Source organism: Macaca nemestrina, chromosome 11 (genome assembly GCF_043159975.1).
Source record: "Macaca nemestrina isolate mMacNem1 chromosome 11, mMacNem.hap1, whole genome shotgun sequence".
Lineage (NCBI taxonomy): Eukaryota > Metazoa > Chordata > Mammalia > Primates > Cercopithecidae > Macaca > Macaca nemestrina.
Genome location: NC_092135.1, coordinates 88,051,376 through 88,075,159, shown reverse-complemented (window position 1 = coordinate 88,075,159; position 23,784 = coordinate 88,051,376). Strand labels below are relative to the sequence as shown.

At 37.1% G+C, this 23,784-nt stretch overlaps 1 protein-coding gene across 1 annotated transcript in view; it reads right to left on the bottom strand.

The window, feature by feature from the left end:
- C11H2orf88 (chromosome 11 C2orf88 homolog) overlaps positions 1–15,505 on the bottom strand; it is a 122,615-nt gene extending 107,110 nt beyond the window's left edge. The window contains exon 1 of the mRNA XM_071073077.1: positions 15,488–15,505. The gene's annotated coding sequence lies outside the window, so the exon portion shown is untranslated. The remainder of the gene's footprint in view (positions 1–15,487) is intronic.
- Positions 15,506–23,784: the final 8,279 nt, after the last annotated feature.

Below are 23,784 nucleotides of genomic sequence, written 5' to 3'. Positions count from 1 at the left end.
CCTCCCAAAAGTCCCACCTTCAAATACCATCACACCAGGGATTTGGATTTTGGCATATGAATTTTGGGAGGGACATAAACATTCACTCCATTGCACTGATATTACCAAAGGTATTTTTCAATTTCTGTGATGTATAGCAATTATATTTAGTACCTTTCATGGATCATTGTCCTGGTTATTTACTTTTTTTTTTTTTTTCTGAGACAGAGTCTCGCTCTGTCGCCCAGGCTGGAGTGCAGTGGCGTGATCTCGGCTCACTGTAACCTCTGCCTCCCAGGTTCAAGGATTCTCCTGCCTCAGCCTCCCGAGTAGCTGGGATTACAGGTGTGGGCCACCACACCTGGCTAATTTTTGTATTTTTAGTAGACATGGGGTTTCACGGTTTCACCATGTTGGTCAGGCTGGTCTCAAACTCCCGACCTCAAGATCCGCCCACCTCAGCCTCCCAAAGTGCTGGGATTACCGGCATGAGCCACTGCGCCCAGCTTATTTACTCTTTCAATTTATCCCTCACTGTCTTTGAATACTATTTTTCTTGAACCAGCAGAATTGGAATGATCCATATTCAGAAAAAGTAATCATTTGTTTCCTACTTAAAGTTATCTATAAAATGCCTGACCCCACCTCTCCCTTATCATCCTTGCAAAAGCCTTGAAAGGATCATTCAAAATACATAACTCGGATATAATGCTAATGAGGAACCAACAATCTATAAATTACGAATAGTGACAGAAGGCAAGGCAGTGTTTGTGATTCAGCTCAATAGGCTTTGCTGGCAGGAAAACATCCTGTAATAAATCCTTTGATTGCTGAAAAACATGGTTCAAATAAAAAATCAAGTAATACTGCGTATCTAAACAGAAATATAAGAATAAACACTTGCAAACTTTGAACTCCACTCCCCTGACCTTTTTAAACAAAACTTAAGCTGCATGGAAAGAGTAAGGAATTTTGTAATAAATCAGGTGTGGGTCTCAATCACGGCATTTTTGAGCTCTGTGACTTTAAGCCAGTGATTGAACTTTTCAGAAGCTGAGTTTTCTTACCTACAAAATGGCAGTAACAGTATCAGCCTCACAGGACTGGTGAAAAGATCAGAAATAATACACAAAATTTCTGGCATACTAAAGGCCCTGGGGGAATGCTTTAAACAGCATGTTTCCCCTTTTGAAAAAAAACTTTAAAGATATTTCTCTGAAAATGATGTCCTAGAAAATCCCTACAAAAGGAGATATACTTTCCTGTTGCTCAAGCCCACTCATCTTGCTTTCCAGCCACAAGATTCCTATTTACCAAACCTTTCCCCAATTGGTGGGAGGTCAAACTAAAGAAACCTAGGAGCTTACTCTGTCGCTGTGGAGAGGATAAACATTCTTGCAGGGATGTGGGGCCTTAGAAAATGCAAGGCTCTGGTCCTTAATAAAAGAGCTGCTGCTTTTGCAACAGCACCATGTGCTTGGTCACAAGACAGATGAGGACAAATAGAGGGTAGGTCCTTCTTGACCCAAGTTGGAGATGAGTGGGTGAGTAGACTGCTATCGTCTCTGACTGCTGCTAGCCATGTTTCTGCCTTCCTGATTGTGGTCAAGCTACCAACGCAAGAAATTCCCAAAGTGAAAATATACTGACAGCTGTGTTTGGAATCTATTAACAACCTTTCAACAATTACACACAGGGGCAAATTTGACCTTGACATTGTAGAATTCATAGTCCCAAAAGACTGAATGAAAGTAAAGAGATCACATAAATAAAAATAATCCAAAATGAAATGAAATTATGGATGAAGAAGGGGAAATACGAAAGCAAAATATCATCCTATTAGAGGCAATAGTTTAAAATTTTATCAGGCCAAGAGTATGAATCTTTATTCTATAACCTTAAACAAAACTCTGTTTTCCTCTACTTCTGCTATAAGTCATCCAACAATGTTTATTTTCTGATTCTTGTCTTATACATTAATATTTTAGTTTAGTATTTAATTACTTTTTTGTTTTTTTTTTTTTTTGAGACAGAGGCTTGCTCTGTCACCCAGGCTGGAGTGCAGTGGTACAATCTTGGCTCACTGCAACCTCAACCTCCCAGGTTCAATTGATTCTCCTGCCTCAGCCTACCAAGTAGCTGGGATTACAGGAATCCACCACCACTTGCAGCTAATGTTTGTACTTTTTTTTAGTAGAGACGGCGTATCACCATGTCCCAGGCTGGTCTCAAACTCCCTAACCTCAGGTGATTCACCTGCCTTGGCTTCGCAAAGTGCTGGGATTATAGGCGTGAGCCACCACGCCTGGCCTTAATAACTTTTTAAAATGTAAGCATTCATCTAGTGCCCTGATACTTATACCTATACTAACCATATACTTTCTACCTATGGTTTGAAGTTTCTTCAAATGTGTGGTCCAGAAAAGCATCATCTTCATGAATACAAAGTATTATATTCCTGAAAAAGAAAAATTTACAACAGAGTATTTCTGGTACTTTCCTTTTCCTCTGCTTCTAGCAATAGACTCGCTGTAAGTAAAACTCATCACAGAATTTAGAATTAGTCAGTAGAACTCTGGTTTTAGTACCTAGTCCTCTCCTTTGATCTGGTATAAAATTATCCTCACAAGAAGGAAATAATATTTTTCACAGATCAGACCGACAATGATTTCTTAAAAGGCTATTATTCTGGACTGGCAAGGATTTGGGGGAAACACGTGCTTTTGAATACTTCTGTTAGACTTCTAAATCAATATATCTTTCTGAATGATAATTTGGAAATCTGACTCAGATTCTTAAAAATATATGTATTAAAATGTGTATGTTTTTAAATAATACATATACATGTTGTTTTGAGGTGGACAGGTCTATGCAAACCTACCCCAAAAAGTCCAAGGAAGCAGAGAGGCCAAAGAAAGAGGCTGACACCCCAGTTTCTCAGAAAGAAACATTTGATAGGGACTTAGGAACAGAAGCCATGCCTGTGTCTCAGGAGTGGCGAGACAAAATGGTGGATCCCTGTGCCCTTAGCCCGGACACCCAGGACTTAACAGAACATAAGGTAATGGTAGGTGTGATTCAGAAGGAATGTGTAGGACAATTGATGTATAATATCAAGGTTGTTTTGACCTAAGGGCAGAATTTACAGGAAGTACATTCTCTTACACAAGGAACAATCAATAAACTGGAAGTCTTAGAGGCCTTCTTGGAACTGGAGTTAATCAGCAGTCAACATGGCAAATTAGCATCCAGATAATGTTGCTTTAGCCTCCACACACGTATTTACAAAAAGATTTGCCATCAAGTATGTGTTTTGAATTTTATTATAACAAAAATTTGAAACAATCTAAGTGTCCTACTGTAGAATATTAATGAAATAAATTGCCACATATTAACATGACATAATATAGTATAGTCATGTTTAATGATAATACAGTCATTAAAATATGTAAAAATATTTAATTTCTGAGGATGATATTGTAGTCAGTCAATTTTAGTTTACTTACTGAGTAGATAAACAAAAATATTAATATCAATTATTCCTGAATAAAGGAATTATGAGTGATTTTTAGTTTTGGCTTTGTGTTTTCTATATTTTATACATTTTCTGTGATGAATATGTATTACTTTGCAATCATATTATTTCAAGTATTAAAAACTATTTTAGAAACCAAGAATTTTAAGCCCACTTATATTTTCTGTGTTTATAATTAGAATCCTAAAATTTTGTAGTTGAAAGAGATCACAGGGATATTCTGGTACAAACTCAAGATTAAAAGTTTGGCCTCTAGAAATTGAAGACATAATTTACACAATCAATTAGGCTTTGTAATCAATAAAGTAAATTACATGGCCTCTTCAGTTCTTAAAATGGTTCTATTTGGGCTACTTGTATGTGTTCTTTTTTAATAAAAAGAGGATAAACTCTACTAATTTGATACAAATAAATTCTTTTACTTTAAGAAACATAGGAAACAGTTCTTTACTTTCAAAAGTAGGTCACTCTTGCAGCATATTTCAGAACAGCTTGAATAAATTCCCTTCAATTATTATCAAAGTATCTCTTAATGTTAGAATTCCTGTGAGATAGCAGACTTTCTGAAATAAATTCATATGTGTCAAACTGAAAATTTCTGTAATAATATTTTTTCAGTCTTTTAGAATTAAATTTAAAATGAGTTTCTGTTTCAGTCCCTGAATGTAGACATGTGCCAGTGACACACTGACAAGTTATCTGATTTACATGGCACTAAAAAGTTTCTTTTTAAAGGCAGTACATTGTTGAACTTTATAGGCATTTGCTATTCTTAGAAATATTAAGCAAAGTGTCAATTGGTAAAGAGCAAAATTCAGTTCTCAAATTGTGTGGATGGTTTTTCTATTAATATGTTAGCTACTATATGGTAAAAATATCAAAGTTTTTTTAATAAGGTGTACACATTCAAAACAAAGTTATTCATTTATTACAACAAAAATTTATGTTATTACCTACTATGTGCCGGTATTGTGCTAGATGCCAGGATATATCTGTAATAAGCTAGAGTCCATGCCCTTCAGGAGCCTACAGAATAGAGTGAATATTAAAAATAATCAGGCAATTAGACTACAGTATGCTAAGTATAAGTAGTGTTTTAAGAAAGTACTAGTGGTAGGGGAGAAGCAGGACAGGACATTGATAGAAACTATTTGAAGGACCTCTTTGGCTCACACACTTTACCCTGGGAGTCACCTTCTGCCTTTTATCAGAGCCTTCTCTGAACTATGTACCTCCATCTTTCACACATGATCGGGCAAGGGACTAACCTTACGCAGGCTAGAACTCAAAGACACGTGATCAGTTAGCTATGTTGGTTATATAAAATCAAGACTGAGGTGGTTGTTTGAGGCTATACATAAGTAGAAAAAAGACTGTTCTGAAGAAGTCTGGAGAAGAGAGGAGACTCAATCCTCTTGGGAAGAATCTGCTTTGAAGGTAGGTATCTCACTAATGTGCCTGGCAAATTGGTGCTGGCTATTGACAGGAGGCCTCAGATCTTCTCCATGGCACTGCTTGAGGCATGGCAGCTGGCTCTCAGTGAGCAATCCCAGAGACCAAGGCAGAAGCTGCAATGCCCTTTATCACCTAGTCTCAGCAGTCATACACTATCACTCTCACTGTATTTGTCACCAGGCCATCCCCCACTTACTGTGAAAGGAGTGTATAGAAGGCTTTCCTCACTTGTTAACAACTGGAAATAAACCCAACTACCTGCCTAGATGAGGACTTTAACACAATAATATTGGAAATAGCAGCAGCAGCAGGAGCGCTGCAATTGAAAAGAGTAACACCAATCTCTGCCAAAGGAGCAGGCAGGTAGTTAGAAGGAGGAAAAGGGACAATGAGATTACATTTGCACAACATACACCTACAAAGAACTACTCTAGGTTAAGTAGAGTCATTTGGGGAAGGGGGCATATACACCAGGCCAAAGGACTAGAAACACTGCTCTTCATGGTGTAAGAACATAACTCTCCTTGACTCCTAGCACAATTGAACGAGTGTTAGGTTTTGCATAGTATATGGAATTTGCGGAGGGCATTTGGCGGCAGACTGAACCCCTTTGGAGTAGTCCTAAATTGAATCATAGTCCTAAAGACTCCTAAGACTTAGGATATAAGCCTCAAGACTTACTCTTAAAACTTAGGACTCTGGGGAGTCCCATGGTTTTTTGGGAGTAACATTTTGCTGAATGCCTACCTTTGAGCATCAACAGTGATCCTCAAATTCTTTACGGTGCATGTACAGTCACTAAGTTTTTAGGGCAAAAACATAATATTGAAATTAGAACTGGCGTTGAAATCCTTACCCTGCTCTTGGATATATGAACTAGTCTATTCTGGTTTCATGTACATAGCAAGTTAACTATGGAGGAGTAGAAGCAATTAAAAGAATTCTAGAATTTTCAAAAAGGGGTTCTAAAGGAGCTGAATACATTTTTCAGGTGTACATAGACTTTTTCAAAACCTTCAGGATAGGACTGAATTTTGTGTTTTGTTTTAATGTAATCTCATATATTTGAAGAAATATACTTACTCATCACAGTTCTCAGAGGCAAAAAATTGAACGTAGCTAATCAAATAAAATACATTTTTCTGAAGGACCCCGGAGTCAAAGGAAGTAAATGATCTCCAATTTCAGAGTAAAAACAAACAAACAAACAAACAAACAAAAAGAATCAGAGAACAACAACAACAACAAAACCTAGTTGAAATGGATAAGCTGAGTACATTTGAAGATCGATTTGGTTACATTTAGGTACAAAGAGAGTATGTAGTCTCAAATGGAAAATCAAGACAAAGGGCAACTGTGATGTGCACACAGTCGACTACAACATGAAAGAGCATCGGACTTAAAGCTCGATGTGGCTGTAGTGACCCCTGCTGGAGCCTATCTTTTAATTTTTCAACTAAAAACCTAAGTCAGGGCTTTTATGAGGATAACTAAAATTTTCATAGAAAAACTGAATTTGAGAGTTGGAAGAACGCTTAGAGGACATTTAGCATAACTTCCTTACTTTGTAACTGATGAAACAGGCCTTTGGCCCAGAGAGGTTAAATGACTTGCTTTAGGTCACACAGCTGGGATTACCAGAATGTAAAGATGTCTGCTCAATTCTTGGGCCTGTTTCCATCAGGGCAGTTTTCTGTTACAACAAATAAAAGTATCTATAACACACAAAATGAGATGTCCAGGAAAAATCTCTTACATTGATTTTAAAATGTTCACTTAATCTAGTTAACTAAAACTCAATTTTGCTGAAGAGAGAATTTCTAATTGATATTAATATATGACATTTTTTTTCCTTTGGCCTTTATGAGTTTCTACAACTTTGAATCTAACTCAAATTTATTTTTGGAATGTTAAGTAGTTCTGTCCTTCACTAGGTTACCTATGTTCCACATCTCTATTTTAATCTTTTTGAAATATTTATTTGGATATTTGTTTTACATCCTTTTCCATTCTTTGCCTCTAAAACTTGTTGATAATGTACTAAGCAAAAGGACAAAAAGGAAACGATGGTAAAGGACCTTACGCTGGGATTTTCTGGAAGGCCTGACTCTGATTCTTACCCTCTACTCAGAGCTCTGGGATCACCCACTCATGAGTGCTCTTTGCATCTTCATTGTCCTTCCACCAATCAATACTTCTCTTTCTCCACTCCTTAAGTCAGAGGTCTCCAGACATATCACGATCATGGGGTTTGTGCATTTACTCTCCTCTCACTCTACCAGAAGGCATAATCCTGGACCCTGCTCATATTCATAGGGAGTTATGGAAGCTGTGGCAAAGTCACTTTACTCCTTCCACATTTCCTTTCCGCCACCTTTAAAATAGGTATAATAATATCAGCTATACATACTTCACAGTGTTTCAGGGAGGATCTCTGTAGTTTTTTCTCTCCAATTATTCAAGCAGGTAGCCAGGTTCATTTCTATTTTTTTTGTGTGTGTCTGGAATTTTTTGCATGGGGAAAATTTAAGCCATCTGAAGTTTTAAAAATCCTTCTTATCTTTATAGAAAAGATTGTGGTAGGAGCCCTGGAGAAGGAAGGAAGAAGAGGGCTTTAAGTAAAAAGAACAAGATAGAAGATTGTCCCATTCTGACCAGAAAGGTTATAGAGGTTTATTGGTTTCACGACCAATAGGGAACACCATAGAGCCTGCTCTGAGGATGTCGCTGAGCAGGGTGGAAAGACCTCAGGGTGGAAAGGTTCATGATGTATGATTCAAAACCTAACTGGAAGAGAGACAGAAGTAGAGATTCACATTGATTCATGGGCAAGTGGCACTTTGGCCAAGGAGTCAGTGCGTTGAAAAACAGAATTGGAAGAATGGTTAAAGGGAGGCCTGAAGAAGAGTTTTAGGATGGGCCTCTCAAAGTAAGCAGAGTGAGAATGTGTCCCAAATTAATGCTTACTAAAAGGCATCCACTGTAAAACAGATTCTCAGTAATCAAGTAAAGAGTATAGCCAATCCTGTGGATGCCAGTTAGCTGCCTCCCCTAGCCACCCTGGCGCTTGTACAATGGGCCCATGAACACTGTGGTCCTAGCAACAGGCATGTTGATTATGTTTGGGCTTAAGAACATAGGATTCCTTTCTCCCACCATGATCTGGCTAGTTTCACTGATGAGAAATTTAAGGAATCTGAGTTGAAGAAATGGTTTCATGCCCATTGGAAGAAACTGACTTGATTAAATGGTAGAATAACCTATTGACAACTTATGTTGCCACTTGTAAGACTAGGGAGCTGTCCCACAAGTTATAGCATATTCCCCAAGCCAGCAACTAATATATAATGCTCTTTCTTCCATAGCCAGAATACTTAGATCCAAAAATGAAAGTGTGAAAGTATTGGTGGTTCCATTATTATTCCTAATGACCTACTCACATAACTTTTGTTTCCAACCTCACAATGTTGTGCTCTTAGTTTCCATGGAAGGAGTACTTTTTCCAGGAAACACTAGAAGGGTTCCTTTGAATGGAAGCTGAGACTGCCACATCAGCCACTTTGAGGTCTTCAAGGCTCTGAACCAACAGGGAAAGAAAGGGATTACTATATTCACTGGGACAATTAATCCTAATCATAAAGTGGGAAAAGAGTTGATACTACAAAACAGAGGGAAGACTATGTCTCAAAGGCAAGAGATTCTCTGAGCAACTCTTCATATCCATATCTGAGCAACTCTTCATATCCATATCTGAGCAATTCCTTCCATATCCATGGTAAAATTTACAAGATTAGAGCAAACCAAGCCAAGCAAGAACCACAATGGTTCAGATATTTCAGGAATGAAGGTTTAGGTCACTCTGACTGATAAATAATAACACCTAGCTAAAATGATAACTGAGCAAAGGGAGCACGGGAAGGGGAGTGGAAGAGGGAGTTACAAATACCTACTATGGCCTCATAAAGTGTGTAGACTGCAACCATCATGCATATTTTCTAATTTTTCTCTTTTCCCATCTTCCCTGAAGTCTTTGAGGATTTGAAGCTAATTATGGAATAGGTCAGGGTCTGGAAGCGAAAAGTAGTGGGAATTAACATTGAGGAGATTCGTAATCTTCCTGCAAATAAACCACCTCAGGTGAAATTATTACAGGTTATCAGACGGAAGAGGAGGACTGCTCCTACTAACAACTAAGACTCAGTGGAGTTTGTTAATTCAGGCAACAATTGGTGATATTTTAAGGAATGTTTTGTCATTACATTGTATAAATTATCAGTGTCCTATTTTCTATTGATAGTGAGGTCATTACTGATTTCAAGTCTAATCTATGTGTATGTTAACATCCACAATGTGCTTATACTATGTGATAGATTTCTTTGGAGGAAGGGAAACAAAGTGAAGGATTTGTAGTTGGATTCATCAGAACTTACCCAAACATTTCCATTCACAGGTTCCCACTCTCCTAATCTATGCCTAGAAAGGCTGCACTGTAATGCTGAAAGCTGTAGAAGAAAAATTTAGGTTTGTTTTTTGGATATTTCAGCCCCATTAGTACAAGAAATACGACAGTCTTTTAGGTAGTTTCTAGTGCAATCAGAACCTTTCCCATGGCCTTCATGCTTATAATTTCCACTATAATATTTTATTACACCAGTTACTTCAACTATTAAGCCTTATTGCTGAGAAGCACCTGGTTACCAGCAACAAAAGCTGCTCATTTAAGAAATGTTTTGTCACTGTATGGTATGGATGATCAGTGTCCTATTTTCCATTGACAGTGAGGTCATTACCAATTTCAAATTTAATCTATGTATATGTTAACATCTACAACGTGCTTATACTATGTGATAAATTGTTCAGGAGGAAGGGGAACACAAATGGAGGAAAGAAATGACCCATGGCCTCAAGTATGTTGTGATCTTATAATCAGGAGCTAAAAGAGTTCTGCTAAGCTTCAGAGAGGAAACAGGATTCTTTCAGCTGCCTCATCCCCTCTTCACTAGATGATCGGTGAACACTATATTTGTTAGAGTTAGAGACGAGTAGAGACGAGAGGATCTATTTGTTGGAGTCCTAAGTACTGATCTAGTATTTCTCATAGAAGCGGTGTTATAAATGACAGTTAAGCTTTCACACGAATTCTTCAAAGTCTATTGAACCCAAAAGGTACTGAAATACACTATTATTTGCATATAAAATATTGTAAATATCTGGCAAAATTATGAATAGGCTTTAATTGAATAACCAGGAAACTTAATTACCATCCAGACATTGTTCCTATGGTAAAATATATTTCATGTCTAATCTAATATGGTATTGAAAATATCCTTTTCCTTTCCCTCCCCTCAAGCATATATTGCCTACCCTGGCATCTATGGTTAAAAGGGAGTCCTCCTCTCCTGGCCACTTCCCAATAATGCCATGTGGTCTGGCAATGAAGGAATCACCCCTGACTAGGTGTAAAGAGAAAGGTGGCTTGGGAAATGGTTGGCAGCAGTGGTAGAAAGGAGAAGATGGGCTTCACAGCCAGGATGACTAGGAAAACTAGAAAAGTTTTCCCATGGCTTTTTCAATGCACCATATGCGTCTGACCCCAACAGGAGGCCACCAGAGGCAGCATTCCCTCCATCTGTCCCCAGATAAAACCCTTTTCAAGAATACCTTTTACTTCTTTCACAATCAATATTTTACAAAATGTTAAGTAACTTGTCGAAGTCCATTTAGCAAGAAAATATGAAAGCCAAGGTTGAAAGTTAGGTTTATCTTACTCCCATGTCCCTTCCTGTATGTTTTTCAGTACTTTCTGGGAAAATGTAATCACCTTAAAAACAGTCAACAAGTGGGTTAGAAGAGGGGATGTCAGTTAATTAAATGACTGAATCGCAGTTGTTTAACTACAGTCTCTGTAGACTGTAATCTGATTAAAGGAATTTTATTGTGGTTTTTTTGACTCCATGAATACATTAAAGAGTTATATAACATAGCCTCAAAAAATAGTTAATAAGGGGCATTTTCCACCAATCTATCATGATAGATAAACTATATTTCCCATCAGTGGTCTCAAATCAGCCAGCACATTAAAATCACCCAGAAGCTTTAAAATTACCTGAGCTTTGGCCAGGTATATTGGCTCATGCCTGTAATCCCAGCACTTTGGGAGGCCAAGGTGGGTGGATCACTTGAGGTGAGGAATTCGAAACCAGCCTGGCCAACATGGTAAAACCCTGTCTCTACTAAAAATGCAAAAATTAGCCGGGCATGGTGGTGGGTGTCTGTAATCCCAGGTACATGGGAGGCTGAGGCAGGAGAATTCCTTGAGCCCAGGAAGCAGAGGTTGCAGTGGGCAGAGACCATGCCACTGCACTCTAGCCTGGGGCAACAGAGCCAGACTCTGTCTCAAAAACAAACAAACAACAACAACAACAACAAAAACAAAGAAAAAAACCTGAGCTCTACTCCAGACCAATTAAATTAGACTCTCTGGGGGTAGGGCTTTGTGCAAATTTACCCATTTGACTCGATGTATACCCAAGGTTGAGAAGTTTTGGTATAATATCTTATAAAGAAAATAGACTTCGGAGTCTCAGACCTAGGCTCGAAGTCAAGATCCATAACTTGCTGTCTGTGTGACTTCAACAAGCAAGGTACTTAATTGCTTTAAGAGTGAGAAAGCGAAGAAACCTTCTCAGAGGAATGTGAGTCTCCTCACATTATCAGGCCCAAAGAGGCATGGAAGTAAGGCAGCAGTGACATCCCACTTTCCCTGCTTGAGTTCATCACCTCTTGAAGCTGCTTGCTACGTGGACTCTAGACTGACTGACGCTGCAAATAGCTGTAATTAACCTAATAGTGTTGCATGATGGACACTATAATTCATGCCCTAGAGTTTAACAATGTATAGCTAATCACTAATCAATGTCATTTCTGTAAACCAATGAGAATTCCTGAAAAACAACTTGGTATCAGCCCACGGTCTCCCTTTTTTGCCTTTAAAAACCTACTTTTTACAAAGGTCAAATGGAACTCTTATGCAAGGTTATCAGGTCTGAGTCTTCTTGGCAGCTGTCCTCACCTCGGCTCAAGTAAACTCATTAAAATTAAATTTAGTGCCTCAGCTTCTTCCTTTAGGTTGACAAGAGAGTAGATTTTTTAAATTTTATTTTGAGACAGGCTCTGTCGCCCAGCTTGGAGTGCAGTGTGATCTTGACTCACTGCAGCCTCCACCTCCCAGGCATCAATCCTCCCACGTCAGCCTCCCAAGTAGTTGGGACTACAGGTGCACGCCACCACACCTGGCTAATTTTTTTATTTTTAGTAGAGACAGGGTTTTGCCATATTGCCCAGGCTGGTCTCAAACTCCTGAGCTCAAGCAATCTTTCCGCCTTGGCCTCCCAAAGTGCTGGGATTCCAGGCGTGTGCTACCATACCCTGCCAAGAGAGTAGATTTTAAGTGTTCTCACCACATACAAAAAATAAATATGTGAGATAATACATATGTTAAATAGCCTGGTTTAGCCATTCCACAATGTATACATATATCAGAACATCATGTTGTCCACCATAAATATATATAATTTTTACTTGTCAATTTTTAAAAAAAGTGTTAAGTTTTATAAGGATCAGGGATAATGTATTTGAGCATCTCACATTGCATTTGGAATATAGTAGAAACACAATAAATGGTAGCATTAATACTGGAAAACTGCTATAGTGGAGAGAAAGTGGGTTTAGAATTGGGTATACGTGGCTTCAAATCCCATTTCTACCATTTTACTCTGATAAGTTAAATGTTCTCCGTGCCTTAGCTTCCTAATTTGTATAATGGTTAGAATAATTCCTATTTTAAAGAATTGCTATGATAATTAAATGAAATAACATTTGTAAAACATCTAGCACATTACTTCTATTGTTTGCAACCCAGCTGTACTAGTAAAACTGCCCTTGAAACAGTCACAGAATATTCCTTACATTTAGAAATGTTCTCTTTTAGATGTAGCATATGGTGGTTCTGTGTTAATCTACATTAGATGGGCATATGTAGGTTCTGTGTTTAGTGTGATAAATGTATATAACAGAATACATTCCATTTATTCTATACTGTTAACTATATCAACTGAAGAATGATGAAATTCAGAAATTTGGAAAGGAGAGCTTTATTTCACATAAAGCTTTGTAGCCTGCAGGTGGCCATCCTGACAGGCTGGGAAGCATAGCCTCTGGCCAGAAGTCAGAAACAGATACTTCAAGGGCCAGAAGAGTAAGACAGGAATTTATGCTGAATGGGGTGGCCAAATGTGCATATTTAATAAGCTATAGGAAAAGTCATGAATATTTATGAAAGGAGAAACATATGCATACTCACATGATCCAAGGTTGGAGTTTTCAGCCCTCTTGCATCAAAAGGTAAAGTAGAGGGCACAGAAACCCTCACTGTGCATACTCCATAGACTGGCCAGAACCACTCCATAGTCAGTGGTCTCTTATCAGGTAAAAGGGAGGGGCAATGTCAGGTAAAAAGAAGGGGCAATGTCAGGTGGATAGCTGTATCTGTGGTAGTCTTCAGAAAGGCCTGGTTTCTATTTAGCCCCTAGGGGAGAAAGCCCATCCCATCATGGTTGGGAACTCAGTTTTCAAAGTTTCTCTGGGGTCCCCTTGGCCAAGAGGTAGTTTTGTTGAGTCAGTTGTGGAGTGGCGGGTGCTTAGGATTTCATTTTTATTTCTCACCTACTATACCATAGAATAAAGCTTCAAGATTTGGTGGCTGGATATAATGAAGGGACTTACTGAGGAGAGGGCAAGTGGAACCCGCTGAGTTAGTGAGTTGGAAGGGAAATGCAGGCATCTCACCCTTCCATCTATAGGGGAGTTTAAATTTTTCCCCCAAAGGGTCTAATAATTTAAGTCTTTAAAACAAACTAATAGAGTAACAGAAAAAACGCATACAAATTGACTAACATGCACATGTGTGCACAGGAGTCATATACAATATGAAAAACTCAAAGAAAGGCAAGATGGTTAATGCTTAAATATTTGCTTCACTGGGGAGAGGTAAGATGGGGGTTAGGAGTAAATTATTTTCAGGGGAAAAGAATGAACCCAAAAAACAATTCCCTGGAACTAAGTTCCTCTGGGCTCTGGGGGACATGGAGTCACAGGGTACAGGAGGGAGAGAAGAAGAAAGGCATGGGTTAAAGGAGGTCTTGTAATGCAGATGAAAATATCTCAGGTAATGTCAGGGATGCCCTCAGAAAAAACAGATGGTAGCTTGTGGTTGAGTTCATCTTTCCTAGATCCAGAGAGGGAGGTGTCAGGGAATAGGGAGATGTCAGGGAATGGGGGAATGGGGATTGGCTCAGAGAAAGCATGGCTGTTGATTTCATTGATGCACATTTTCTTTACAAATACAAATCTCCTCCACAAAAGACAACCTTGCAGGGCCATTCCTTTCTGCAGACTCTCTCAATATCCATCTTAAAATATGTTTTATAAAGTATATTTTGGAGTAAAATAGTTTTAGTTTCCTTTACATCTGTGTTGATCTGTGTTGTTAGGCAGAGCTGTTGCTTGGACCTGATCCCCTAGTGAAGATCAAAGTGACCCAGAACACAGGGGAAGCCAGGCTAGATTGTCATCACTGCCTTCGTGAAATGGAATCTTGTACAGTCATCATTAGCTACTTACATCTCAGTGCTTCAATGCTATAGTAGTAGGGGTTTGTAATCAAGACACATTGTGTCAGCAGTGTTAAAACATCCCTGCTCCATTCTGACAACAAAATCTATAAATAGTTGATCTGGATATGGCTCACACCAGACCCTTGTATAATTCTCTATCTTCACAAGATGTGCCTGGCATATAAGGCCAAAGAACCTGGACCAATGCCTGACACATACAAAGTACTCAATAAATGGCCCTTGAATTGAACTGACCCGTGTCCTCTGCCTGGAACACTTCTTTAGCTGGAACTAGATGTGAACATTTATTGGGTCTTACCAAGTGCCTGACCCTTTACTAGGCACTTTATATAGAGATCACCTCATTCACCTGGCAAACTCCTGCCCATCCTTCAAGATCCAGCTCAAATGTCACCTATTCTGTTAAACCTTGATTCCCTCCAGCAAAGTCCTCTGTGCTTTTGCACTGACAGCTCTGCTCAATCTTTAGAAGAGCGCTTACCACCTTCTATGTTAACAGATCTGTTTACAAGTCTGTCTCCCCCACTGGAATATGAGGTCATCGGGGGCATTGTGTCTTCATTAATTTTTTTGTGTGAATGGCACAAACATGATGAAATTAATTTGTAAAATACTCTTGCAATTTTGCTAGCTGTCACACTGAATATATTTATTTAAAAAACTACATCCTTCTAGACAAAAGCCAGCTAATTTTTATATAACTGAGAAAGAAAGGGAGTTTCTATATAACCGAGGAAGAATGAATTCTATAATATCTGCACAGACCAGCTGTGAGAATCAACACCTCACAAGAAATACATAATATATTTCTGCTAGCACCAACCTTGGAATCAAATAGGTGTGCTCAGGATATCTATTTCACCTGGTCACCTTCAGCTGGCAGTTCCAATAGGCTGCAATAAGAAAAAGAAGGATGAGAAGATTTGTATCTCTCTCTCTCTCTCTCCTTCTCTCTCTGACACATACCCCGCTCATTTTTCACTAAAGCATTATTGTCCAAAATCTTTTTTTTTTTTTTTGGGAGTCTTGCTCTGTGTCGCAGGTTGGAGTAGAGTGGCCCAATCTTGGTTCACTGCAACCTCTGCCTCCTGGGTTCAAGCAATTCTCCTACCTCAGCCTCCTGAGTAGCTGGGATTACAGGTGTGCATCACCACATGCAGCTAATTTTTGTATTTTTAGTAGAGACAGGCTTTCGCCATGTTGGCCAGGCTGTTCTCAAACACCTGACTTCAGGTGATCCACCCACCTCAGCTTCCCACAGTGCTGGGATTACAGGGGTGAGCCACTGTGCCCAGCCCAAAATTGTTAACTCAAATATAAAATGGAGAAAGAATACTCACAGAGTTTTGTGAAGATAAAATGAGATAATGTATATGAAGTGCCTGATACCGTGACTAATTCATTGCCAGCTAAAAAGTGGTAGTTACGGTACTTGCGGTTTCGGTGGCCCACACTAGACCACACTTTATTAACCTTCCGGCTTTCTGATTCCTTTGTTTCCACTAAATGGTGTGGAGCAGGAAGCTTAGTGAGAAAAATTTCTTGACTCTTAGGTGTTTGACATGAGCAAGCAACTGGTTGAACTGTGGCACCATTTACTGAAATAGAGAAGATTGCGTGGGGAGGGTAGTTTTGATAAATCACGAATTCTGCCTTGTACATGTTAAGTTGAAAATTCCTATTAACTATCCAAAAAGGGTGTAAAATAGACTGTTGAATAGGAGTCTGGAGCAGATCAGCAAATAATTAATGTTAAAAGTCAGAGAGTCGGATGAAACATCTATGGAAAAAGCATACATATAATACATGAAATGTTTTTTTTCACAGTTATAAAATGGATTCTGTACTAAAATTTTCCTTTCTACTTGTATTTGATATTCACCTTTCTATGTCAGTACATATAGATTCAGCTGGAGATACTGTAACTTATTTAATTTCTAATAGTTGTACATGTATTTTGTTCCCAACTTAAAACATTACATGCTTTACAAATATCTTTGAGAGTTTATGCAAGTTGATCAGAGGGTACAATCCTAAAAGATAGAATTGCTGAGTCAAATGCAACGGCATATTTAAAAATTTAAAAGATAGGGCCAGATTGTCCTGCAAAATGGATAAAAAGTAAAACTTATACTCCCACCAAGAGGGAAAAAAGGGGATATTTTCTCATGCTTGTCCTCACTTTGAATGAGAAATGGTATTTCACTGATCTTTTAATTTTGTTCTTATTTAACTATGAGTGAGGTTGAACATCTTTTCAGAGGTTTATCAGATAAATATATATATATGTGTGTGTGTGTGTGTGTGTGTGTGTGTATATATATATATGTATTTCTTTTTGCCATTTTTCCATTGGGTTGTTAACCTTCTTATTTTTAAGAGTTCTGGGCTAAAGGTAAGAAGAAAGCCTTTTTTTTACCCTATCATAAGTGCTTCATTTTCACCCTTCTGCTATGTTTGTATACTAGGACTTCTATTTCAGGCCACATTTAATAACCAGGTAGTTTATTTATCTTCCTGCTGTAAACAATTAGAACATAGGGTAAAATATAAGAAACAACTTTTCAGAAATTGGACACTGGCAGCATAAGGCTGTAATTCCTAAGAGAAAGGAAACAAATGATGTGATGCACAGAATTGTCCTAGAGGCAGATTTTGGATCACAGTGAAGGGAGGAGAAAACTAAGAGAAAAGCCATCTTGCTAAGTCAAGGAAACAGATCAGTAATTGGAAACACTGAGGAGACTAGGTATTGTGGGGCAAAGGGCCAGAGAGGAGGGAGCTATGCAATGAAAGGCTGTAGAGGTCCCCTTGAATCTGAAATAGGCTGTAAATGAATGGAATGAAAGAAACTTCATGAGACAGGCAAAGAACTCCTTAAGAACAATAGCTGAACACTTACTTGAGTTCACAATGGGCTCTAAATTCTCAGTAGCCAGAGTAGGAAGACTAGTGAATGCCCAGGGCATTAAAAAACCCTAGAAAGGTCATGCATTAGTAATCAGTCTAAACTAGTCCTAGAATAAAGGCTACTGTAGACCAACCCTAGTAAACTTAAAAGTCAGCCTTTAAAACATTAACTTGATCTACAAGTAACTTGACTCCTTGTCTAAACCAACTTCATCACTCTTCAGAGGAAGACAACAAACTTCAGCTATTCTACAACATAATATTTACAATTCCCTGCACTCAATAAAAAATTACTAGACATACAAACGAGAAAAAAAAATGTGACTCATACTAAGGGAAAAAACAGTCAATAGAAATAGACGAATAAATAAATAAGACATAGATAATGACTGGGCATGGTGGTCAATGCCTGTAATCCCAGCACTTTGGGAGGCTGAGGCGGGTGGACTGCTTGAGGCCAGGAGTTCAAGACTAGCCTGGCCAACATGGCGAAACCCTGTCTCTAAATAAAAATATTAAAAAATCACTTGAACTCAAGAGGCAGAGGTTGCAGTGAGCCAAGATCACGCTACTGCACTCCAGAGTGAGGCTCTGTCTCAATTGAAAAAAAAAAAAAAAGAAATAGATAATGTAATTTGCAGAGAAGAACTTTAAAACAGCCACTATAAATATGCTCAAGGTTTTAAAGGAAAATATGAGCATAATAAGGAAAAAATAGAAGACATAATATGAGTTGTCTGGAGATGAAATATAATATCTGAAATGAAAATTCACTTGGTTAGATTAATAGACAATTAGATACTGCAGGAAAAAAAATCAGTTGTACCAGAAGAAATAGCAATAGAAGCTATCAAAACTGAAGTACAGAGAGAAAAAGAGACTGAGCAGTAATATTAACATAGCCTCTGTGACTTGTAGGACATTAAGTTGTCTAATTAATATATGTGTCATTACAGTCCCAGAAAATGATGAGGGGATAAAAATATATGAATAAATAATGGCTGAGTTTTTTCCAAATTTAATGAAAACTATAAACTCCCAAATCCAGAAAGCTCAATGAATCCAAAGCAGTATTAACATAGAGAAAATCACATCAAAGCATATAAAATAATACTGCTGAGAATTATTGATAAACAGAAAATCTTAAAAGTAGCCAAAGAGTAAGACACACTGCATACAGGAACAATGATAAGTAATATTGATTTCCTGTCAAAACAATGCAATCTGAAATATAAATAACATCTTTAAAGTGTTTAAAGAAAAATGTTGGCAATATAGAATTCTATATCCAGTGAAATGTCTCAAAATAAGATTAAAATAATGTCTTCTTCAAACAAACGAAAGCTGAGAGGATTTGTTTCCAACAATCGTGAAGTAAAAGAAATGCTAAACGATTTCTTTCAGGCTTAAGGAAAATGTTATCATATAGACACTTCAATCTTCAACAGTAGTTCTCCACTGGGGAGAACTTGCCCCCCAGAAAACATTTGGCAATGTTTGAAGGCATTTTTAATGTGTATGAAATGAGGAGAGTTGTTGCTGGCATCCAATAACTTGAGCCAGGAATGCTGCTAAACACCTTACAATACACAGCATACCTCCCCACAATAAAGAATAATCCAGCCTAAAATGTCAAAGTGCTAATGTTGAAACACTTATCTACACAGGAAATGAAGAGCACTGGGAAATATAGGTATATGCAAAAATACTTAAAGCTTTTTATAGAAAATTGTTTAAGGCAAGAATAACAACAATGTATCAGGGAATTTATAACATAGGTGAAGGTAAAATGTATGACAGCAATCATACATAAAGCAGTAAAATATCATTTGAAGGTAGACTATGATAATTAAAAAGTATCTACATAAAAACAGGCATAGTGAGTAAATCAATAGTGGAGATGAAATGAAACACTAAAAAATAAACTGAAAGAAGACAGAAAAAGAAAAATGGAACAAAGAAGAGATGGAACCCTAAACTTAAACCAAATCATATTGAAAATTACATTAAATGTAAATAATCTAAACACTCCAATCAAAAGGCAGAAGTTATAAGACTGAATAAAAAACAACACCCAACTACATGTGGTCTACCAAAAAAAAAAAACACTGGAAAAATAAAGACACAGATAGGCTGAAAATGAATGGATGAGAAAAAATACAACATAAAAACACTAATCCTAAGAAAGCTGGGTGGCTGTATTAATGTCACACAAAGCTGATTTCAGGACAAGGGATATTGCCAGAGATAAAGAAGATGATTTTATAATGATTAGAGTTGATTTAATTTATCATGAAGACATAATAATCCTAAACATGTAAGCACTTACTTACAGAGCTTTAAAATACATCTAAAAACTGACAAATGAAAAGAGAAGTAGTCAGATTCATCATTATAGTTGGATACTTTAACACTCCTCACTTAGTAACTGATAGAACAAGTAGATAGAAAATAAGAAAGGCTATATAGAACTTAAACAAACCTGACTTGACATTTAAAGAATCATACATGCAATAACAACTGAACACAAATTCTTTTCAAGTGTTCATGAAACATTCACCAAGATAGAACATAAGATGGGTCATAAAACCATTTTTAATAAATGTAAAATGATTTCAGTAATACCTACTACATTCTCTGATTACAACAGAAGTTAGAAACCAGTAACAAAAATATATCTGGAAAATACCTGAATATTTGGAAATTAATCATACTTCTAAATAAGTATGGTCAAAAAATAATCACAAGAAAAATTAGGAAATATTTTGTATTGTGTGTGACTTTGAAGTTTTCTTTGCCATGTTGGAATTTAAATTTTTTTATCTAAATACATTTACCAAGCTATAGTAGAAAAGATTGGTAAACATGCCTAGCTAATTTTAAATTTCATCATGGCAAAGAAGTTCAAACAAATTTACATGCTTAGAATGTTTGACACCAACATTTACATCATACTGCATAATACTCATATTTTCTTCTCATACTTTTCTGGTTTCATTTTTGAGATTTAAATTTTGATAAATAAAAAATTGTCCTTGCTTTCATGGAGTTTATGGCTTAGTGGTCAGGGATCCACATGGCTAGTTTTCTGTCCCAATACCATTTATTATATAGTCCATCTACTTAATGGCCTAACTTAAAATGACACTTTTATCTCTTCTGTAGTTTTCCTACATGATTTGATCTATTTTTTCTTTCTTTCTTTCTTTCTTTTTTTTTTTTTGAGACAGAGTCTTGCTCTGTTGCCAGGCTGAAGTACAGTGGCATGATCTTGGCTCACTGTAACCTCCACCTCCCGGGTTCAAGCGATTCTCCTGCCTCAGCCTCCTGAGCAGCTGGGACTAGAGGCACACACCACCACGCCCAGCTAATTTTTGTATTTTTAGTGGAGACAGGGTTTCACTATGTTGGCCAGGATGGTCTTGATCTCTTGACCTCATGGTTCACCCACCTCAGCCTCCCAAAGTGCTGGGATTACAGGCGTAAAGCTACCACACCCGGCCTTTTCTCTATTTTTAAATTCTTCAAAACTGTGCATTTTAAATTATTACACCTTAAAGTGTCTTCATATCCATTAGTGATATTCCCCTCTCATTTCTTTTCCTTATAAAAATTTACCTAGCTATTCTGAAATATTTATATTTTAAAAAGTATCAGTATTTGAATTGGAAAGTACATTGCATTTATAAAATAAAGAGAAAGGCATTTTAAATTTGGTTTGGTTTATTTGGGGTTAAGCTCTTAATACTCAATGCCTGTGCTCCACACCAGACTAATTAAATCTTTGGTGACGGAGCCTAGATATTCTGCAAATTTTTTTTTTCTGAGACGGAGTCTCACTCTGTCACCCAGGCTGAAGTGCAGTTGGCACAATCTTGGCTCACTGCAACCTCCGCCTCCCAGGTTCAAGCGATTCAGCCTCCTGAATAGCTGGGACTGCAGGCATGCACCATCACACCCGGCTAATTTTTGTATTTTTAGTAGAGGTGGGGTTTCACCATGTTAGCCAGGCTGGTCTCGAACTCCTGACCTCAGGTGATCCACCACCTTGGCCTCCCAAAGTGCTGCGATTACAGGCGTGAGCCACCACACCCGGCTGATATCTGCAGTTTTTTTAAACTAAGTGATTGTAATGTACGACCAGGGTAAAGAACCACTGGTCCTATAACATAAAGAAAATATTAAATCTCAAATAATAAATGGAAAGACACACCCTTTTCTTGAATAGGAGGACTCAGTATTGTATGGTAGCTAAAAATTTTTTCTGGGCTTCATACAGGCCTTCAAATTTATTTCTATATTTATTTTTATTAATTATTTTAATTCTAGAAGGGTAGCTTTTAGAGTATTAATATTTTGATTGCAACCCACAGTAAGTAACACAACTTCAAAAGGAGACCTGTTATATACACTGATAAAAGTTTCCCATAATTCTATTTGCACTTTACTCTGAGTACGTACACTATTCTATTCTTACTCCATTTTGTAAAAAATGCTGATATCTAAACAGTATTTTGAAAAATACTGCTCTACTTTACCCGTCCATTGAGGGTTTGGAAGAATCATCTATAGACTGGCACTTTTCAGAGTATTCCACTTTCTTCCTGGTTGTGTTTTTTTCTGGAAAATCTACATATGTTCATTTCATACAGGTCTTCCAGGTCTTCAAATTTATTTCCATTATACTTTTGCAGTATACTCTTTTAATTCTCTGTCTGTAAACCATTTATCTTTCTCCCTCCTAATTTATAGTATTTGTACATTCTTTATATTGATAAATTAAGCTAGTGTGTTTTTTCTCTTCAAAAAAGTTATAAATTTATATTATCAATTTGATTACTTTGCTGTTTCTGACTCAATTTATGATTTTATCTTTTTAGTTTTGTTTTAGCTTTCACTTTAATTTGTAGTCTACTTTATGGTTTGTTTTCTAACTTTTTAAGTTAAAGAATGTGTGATTTTCATACTTTCTTGTTTAGCAATACATATTTGAAGCTATGAACATCCGCTAAACACAGCTGTTGTCTCCTATAAGTTTTGGTATGTAATGTTTTAGCTGTTATTTTGTACACATTCTGTGATATCAGTTTTGTTTCCTCTTTGTACCAAAGATGGTTTTAAACAATTTTTATATTTCCAAGTAGTAGAAGAGATGTTGATTTTTTTGTTTTGACTATTCATTTTTGTTTAATTATACTGTGATCAGAGAATATGGTCTGGATTATTTCTAATTTGGGAAATTTATTACAACATTTGCCAATTTAGTAAACGTTTCATGGGCTTTAAAAAATAAGATTGATTTTTGGTTGTCAGGATATAGCATTCAATACAAACTTTTTTCATCAACGTCATTGACTTAATTGTTCAAATACTTTATATCCTTACTAACTTTCAACTGTTTGATCCATGAAGTGAATTACAGTCTGCTACTACTATTTTTTTTTTATTTCAACTTTTATTTTAGATTCAGGAGGTGCAGGCTTGTTACCTGGGTATATTGTGTGATGCTGAAGTTTTGGTGTATGATTGCTCCCATTACCCAGGTAGTGAGCTTAGTACCCTACAGTTAGTGTTTCAACCCTGGTTCCCCTTTCCCCAGCTTCCTCCCTCCAGTACTTTCCAGGGTCTATTTTGCTATCTTTATGCTCATGACTTCCCAACGTTTAGCTCTCACTTATAAGTAAGAACATGCAGTGTTTGTTTTTCTGTTCTTGTATTAATTAGCTCAGGATAATGGCCTCCAGCTGCATCCATATTGCTGCAAAGAATATGATTTCATTCTTTTTTATGACTGCATTGCTACTACTGCTTTTTTTCTTACCCTTTCTTCTTGCAGTTCTCATGTTTTAATGTATTTTTATTATGATATCATTCCATGCTTTAAGATTTATAAAAGGTATATCTTCTCCGTGGAGTGTTTCCTCTACCATCATAAAATTTCCTTGTCTTGTTTTTCACTTTCTCTCTTAAATTCAAACCTGTGACTAATATCATGACTCCAGTTTTCTTTTGTTAGCATCTGTCTGGTGTATCTTTTCTGACTTTTTCTTTCTAGTTTCCTAATCATTTCATTCTACATCTCCCTCTTGTGTACATTATAAACCCATCCTTCATTTTACAAAAGTTTAATTAAGAAATTTTTAATTTTACGAAGATTTATAATACAAATTAATATTAATGATGTCAACATTGTTAGATATTACTGGTATT